At 39.9% G+C, this 5716-nt stretch overlaps 1 protein-coding gene and 1 long non-coding RNA gene across 4 annotated transcripts in view; both read left to right on the top strand.

The window, feature by feature from the left end:
* The window catches only part of NAA25 (N-alpha-acetyltransferase 25, NatB auxiliary subunit), a 74797-nt gene extending 74002 nt beyond the window's left edge, over nt 1-795 (top strand). For all 3 annotated transcript variants that reach the window (XM_056536584.1, XM_056536576.1, XM_056536590.1), the window contains exon 24: nt 1-795. This exon is cut by the window's left edge and continues 451 nt beyond it. The gene's annotated coding sequence lies outside the window, so the exon portion shown is untranslated.
* Nucleotides 796-965: 170 nt separating this feature from the next.
* On the top strand, nt 966-1751 carry LOC130285230 (uncharacterized). Its single transcript, XR_008847302.1, has 2 exons — nt 966-1200; nt 1311-1751. It is a non-coding gene; the product is annotated as an uncharacterized LOC130285230 (long non-coding RNA).
* The last annotated feature ends 3965 nt before the right edge of the window (nt 1752-5716 follow it).

Raw genomic sequence — 5716 nt, 5'->3', positions numbered from 1 at the left:
TACATTTTATTTATATATATAATTTTTGTTTTGGAGGCTTGATGAAATCTTTCTTCCTTCTATTTATCTTTTATGCCACCTCTTTCGTTCCCTAAACATGAACTGTATGTTTTGCTAATGGTCCCTTATTCCCTTTCAAGTAGGTGTTTTAAATTATGTGAAAGAACGTGTTTCGAGAGCTTAAAAAGTTAGATTTTTAGTTGAAGTCAATGCCCAGACCATTGAAAAGCTTATTTACATAGCAGCTGGGACATAGGGTTGAGAATGGCTGCCTAGTATAGGAATAAGACATACATTGGCTTCTCTCTATGCTACACACTTGGTAGGTACTCTAGGACACCTTAGAGGCCATCTTTGCTTACAGGGGTACTCCGGCCCTAAGACATCTTATCCCCTATACAGCTGTCACGCCCCCTCCCATAGACTTGCTTTGAGAGGGCGTGACATCACATGGGGGCGGAGTTGTGACGTCATGATGCTCCTGCCCCCGTGGTCGTGAGGCTTCAGACTCTTGAGTCTCCAGTGCTGCGTGCAGCCCCCGCACCGGCATGAGAGATTGCGGGGGTCCCCAGCGGCAGGACCCACGCGATCAAACATCTTATCCCCCTATAGGGGATAAGATGTCGTAGGATCGGAGTACCCCCTTTAATACCCCATTGTAACAATACAACATCTAAGATAGTTGTATAAACTATTACAAGCTTGAAGCCAACAGTTTGATCTGTCAACTAAACAAGCAACTAAGGGTGGGTTCCCATTACGTTTTCCCCCATACGGGAGCGCATACGGCAGGGGAGAGCTAAAACCTCGCGCTCCCGTATGCAATTCATTTCAATGAGCCGGTCGCAGTGAAACGTTCGTCCGGTCGGCTCATTTTTGCGCTGTATGCACTTTTCCCCCCGCACCTAAAACTGTGGTCGACCACGGTTTTAGGTCCGGTTGTAAAAGCGCATACGGGGCAACAATGAGCCGACCGGACCGAACATTTCAGTGCGGCCGGCTCATTGAAATGAATTGCATACGGGAGCGCGAGGTTTTAGCTCTCCCCTGCCGTATGCGCTCCCGTATGGGGGAAAACGCAATGGGAACCCAGCCTAATTCTGTCACTTGAGACAAACGTCCCAGTTCTTCAGAATGTCAAACCTTCCGTTCCTTTGCTTTCTATGGCAGAAGTCATCTTCACCATTCTTTAGGCCAGTGGTCTTCAACCTGCGGACCTCCAGATGTTGCAAAACTACAACTCCCAGCATGCCCGGACAGCCAACGGCTGTCCGGGCATGCTGGGAGTTGTAGTTTTGCAACATCTGGAGGTCCGCAGGTTGAAGACCACTGCTTTAGGCTCTCAAGTGGCTAGCTCTATTTTGCTAAAGATATTACAACATTTTGTATGCTTATTTATGCAACCCTGTCACCATCTGAGTGCTGGTGTATATTTATATAAATCTATATGTGCGTATGTATATTTGTATAGTATATAATTCTGTACATACACACATGCATACAGACGAAAATGTATGGAATAAATGCTAATATCAGCCCTAACTGCAGATGGGATGGCCAGCATGAAAGGAATACTTTTTTTGAATTGAGTTGCCGCGTGACTTACAGACAAATCTTTTCACGAGCTGTATGTAAGGGTTCAGAGAGCCTGACAATCCGGACATTGTCATATATTGCAAACACATTTTGTTAGTGATGCTAGGTGGTTGACAAGAGTATTTTTAAAATAAATCCCTATGTAATAAGCAGTGTCTATGACTGACTGACTGAATTTGTGCTTTTATGGGTGTGAACATTTCCATTGATGAACAAAAAAAAGAATGGTCGTGAAAATGCAGAATGAGCAATTAAAGTGGAATTTGTGGTCTGAGAACCAAATGTTTTTTTTTTTTAATAAAAAGGTTTTCTTAAAGGGTTTTTTTTATATAGCAACTGGCTCCAGAAAGTTAAACAGATTTGTAAATTACTTTTATTAAAAAATCTTAATCCTTTCAGTACTTATGAGCTTCTGAAGTTAAGGTTGTTCTTTTCTGTCTAAGTGCTCTCTGATGACACGTGTCTCGGGAACCGCCCAGTTTAGAAGAGGTTTGCTATGGGGATTTGCTTCTAAACTGGGCGTTTCCACGTGTCATCAGAGATTACTTAGACAGAAAAGAACAACCTTAACTTCAGAAGCTCATAAGTACTGAAAGGATTAAGATTTTTTAATAAAAGTAATTTACAAATCTGTTTAACTTTCTGGAGATTTCTGGAAATTAAATTCTAATTTCTTAAATTCTTCGGTACTTGTTCTTATTACATTTCCCCCCTCCCTCAGCAGGGTTTCTATGGCCTTCTTTACACTTAAATATTCCAGCCACATGGAGTCAACCAATCCAAATTCCCCTTTTAGCACTTCCCATTTTTTAACTTTACCATCTACCTAAAAGTCACTTATTCTATTACACCCAAATAACGACAACCTATTTTTTCCCAATCCCCTCAATTCTATGTTCCACCAGACTGGGGCAGAGTCAAGAATCCCTTCTAATCCTAGTTCTTTTTTGTACTTGTTCCATGTCCTGTCCAGACCTCTAATCATTAGATACTTCCCCCATTTTTTCTCCTTCAACTGCCCTGACTCCAATACCTGGAAAATGTCTGCATATCTGCCGTAAGCACCATATACCAAGTCATACACCTGGTATGCACACTGCTGTAAAGAATGTCCACCCAGAAATGCTATCACAATGGGCCCTAAGACTCGTGACTTTCACCTTAAAGCAGTACTCCGGTGGAAAACTTATTTTTTTGTATTTTTTTAATTTTTTTAAATTAACTGGTTCCAGAAAGTTAGATTTGTAAATTACTTCTATAAAAAAAAAAAAATCTTAATCCTTCCAGTACTTATTAGCTGCTGAACACTACAGAGGAAATTCTTTTCTTTTTGGAACACAGTGCTCTCTGCTGACATCTCTGTCCATTTTAGGAATTGTCCAGAGCAGCATATGTTTGCTATGGGGATTTTCTCCTGCTCTGGACAGTTCCTAAAACGGACAGAGATGTCAGCAGAGAACACTGTGCTTGTGATTCAGCAGAGAGCTCTTTGTTCCAAAAAGAAAAAAAATCCGTTGTAGTATTCAGCAGCTAATAAGTACTGGAAGGATTAAGATTTTTTTAACAGAAGTAATTTACAAATCTGGTTAACTTTCTGGCACCAGTTGATTTAAAAAAAAGTTTTCCACTGGAGTACCCCTTTAATACTGGGAGTCCGCCAACATCAATTGCAATGCCTGTGTTGTAAATTAAATGGGCTACAATTCGATACAGGGTTTGCATTTGAGGGTGGAGGACTCCATGGCACGCGCACTCAGTATATTAGGGTGATAGAAGGGTGAGTCTTCAGGTTGGGGTTGCACCATATGAGTGTGCGCTTTTAAAGGCAGGGTATCATCCCCTATAAAGAAATAGGGCCTTCCCTAACCTTGCCCTGGCTGTCTCAGGTTCTGGTTTGTGTATAGTGGTTTTACTTCTATTTAGGGTAAATAAAGCACTTAATTTTAGCAGGAAAATTTATAAAGGCTAAGTTTTAATTGTACTTGTTAATCATTGGTCCCAGCATGAAAAACGCCTGAATGGTTCCATCAACGTAAAAATAAACAAATTGTTAACTTGTTCTGAACTGATGTTAAAGGGGTCTTCCAGGAAAATACAATTAGCCGCCTATGCTCAGGATAAATCATACACAGTTGACAGAACCTACTACACACGGTACTGGATGGAAGTGGTTGGCTCTGTATTTTGTGTAGTGGGGCTCAATGCTACTACTGTATAGCCTCAGCTCCTATTCACTACCTGATGTAGGAAGCCAACTGCTTCAGGCCCTGTACACTCCTGCAGGCGCCAATGGACTACTGAAAAAGCGCCTAAAAGTGGGTATGGACAGCTCAACAAATGTGTGAGGTTATCTGAGTACTCAATAGAAAGAACGAAAAATCTCAGTCCTCAATACATCACACCTGAGTGTACATAGGATATTTGGCACAAGGAACAGAAAACTGAAATAGATGATTTTAAAATGTGTGTGTATATATATATATATATATATATATATATATATATATATATATATATATACATATATAAATATATAAATATATAACTCAATGGCCCTCATTTTCTAAGAAAATCGGGTTGTAAGTCTATCTTGCTTTCTTACCCGACTGCTTTTTTCCCCTGGTATTTATTATTATGTCGTATCCTGTTTGTCGCACGTGGGTTTTGTTGGTTTTGATTTCCAACTCCTCTGAGTTGTCGGGAAAAAATCCACAACAATTCAACAAATTCGGGTTGGAAACCTTAATAAATATGTGGGAAAGCTCAGAAATATCAGGTAACGCCCCTTTTTTGGGTTTGGGAGAATCCACATCGGGTCCGTCGGGGAAAAATGTTGCATCGTGTCGCAGATTGGCGCACGATGTCTGCGACATGTCACAGACAAAGATGCGCCAAAAAAAACAGACAAAAGAAGTCGGGTTTTGAATAGTAAATGAGGGCCTATGTATGTGTGTATGTATGTATGTGTGTCTGTCTGTATGTGTGTATGTATGTATGTGTGTCTGTCTGTATGTGTGTATGTATGTGTGTATGTATGTATGTGTGTATGTATGTATGTGTGTATGTACGTATTTATGTATGTGTGTATGTATGTATGTGTGTCTGTCTGTATGTGTGTATGTGTGTGTATGTATGTATGTATTTATGTATGTGTGTCTGTATGTGTGTATGTATGTGTGTCTGTATGTGTGTATGTATGTGTGTCTGTATGTGTGTATGTGTGTATGTATGTATGTATGTACGTATTTATGTATGTGTGTATGTCTGTATGTGTGTATGTATGTATGTGTGTATGTATGTATGTGTGTATGTATGTATGTGTGTATGTGTGTATGTATGTATGTGTGTCTGTATGTGTGTATGTATGTATGTATGTACGTATTTATGTATGTGTGTATGTATGTATGTATGTATGTATGTTCCAGCATCACGTCCAAACGGCTAAAGATATTAACATGAAACTTGGCACACATGTTACTTATATGTCAACAACAAACATAGGATAGGTAATTTAACCCTTACTCACCCCCATTTGCCAGGGTCGGGGTTTTTGTTTAACCCCTTAAGGACGCAGCCCTTTTTCACCTTAAGGACTGAGCCCTTTTTCGCAATTCTGACCACCGTCACTTTACGAATTAATAACGCGAAAACGCTTTTACCGAATATTCTGATTCTGAGATAGTTTTTTCGTGACATATTCTACTTTATTTCGGTGGTAAATTTTCGGCGTTAATTGCATCCTTTTTTGGTGAAAAATCCCAAAATTTCATGAAAATTTTGAAAATGTTGCATTTTTCTAACTTTGAAGCTCTCTAATTGTAAGGAAAATGGATATTCACAATGAATTTAATTTTTCTTCACAAAACCAATGTCCACTTTATGTTGGCATCATGGACATATTTTTGCTTTTTGAAAAAATTAGAGGGCTTCAAAGTAGAGCAGCAATTTTCAAAAATGTCATGAAAATTGCTAAATCTGAAGGGACAGATGTTACAGAACTACAACTCCCAGCATGCCTGGGCAGTCGAGGCATGCTGAGAGTTGTAGTTTGGCAACATCTGGAGGGCTACTGTTTGGGCACCACTGTAACAGTGGTCTCCAAACTGGGACCCTCCAGATG

The sequence above is a fragment of the Hyla sarda genome, chromosome 1, assembly GCF_029499605.1.
Source record: "Hyla sarda isolate aHylSar1 chromosome 1, aHylSar1.hap1, whole genome shotgun sequence".
Classification (NCBI taxonomy): Eukaryota; Metazoa; Chordata; class Amphibia; order Anura; family Hylidae; genus Hyla; species Hyla sarda.
The sequence above is the reverse complement of the archived record's forward strand: the minus strand, read 5'-3'. Positions and strand labels throughout refer to the sequence as shown.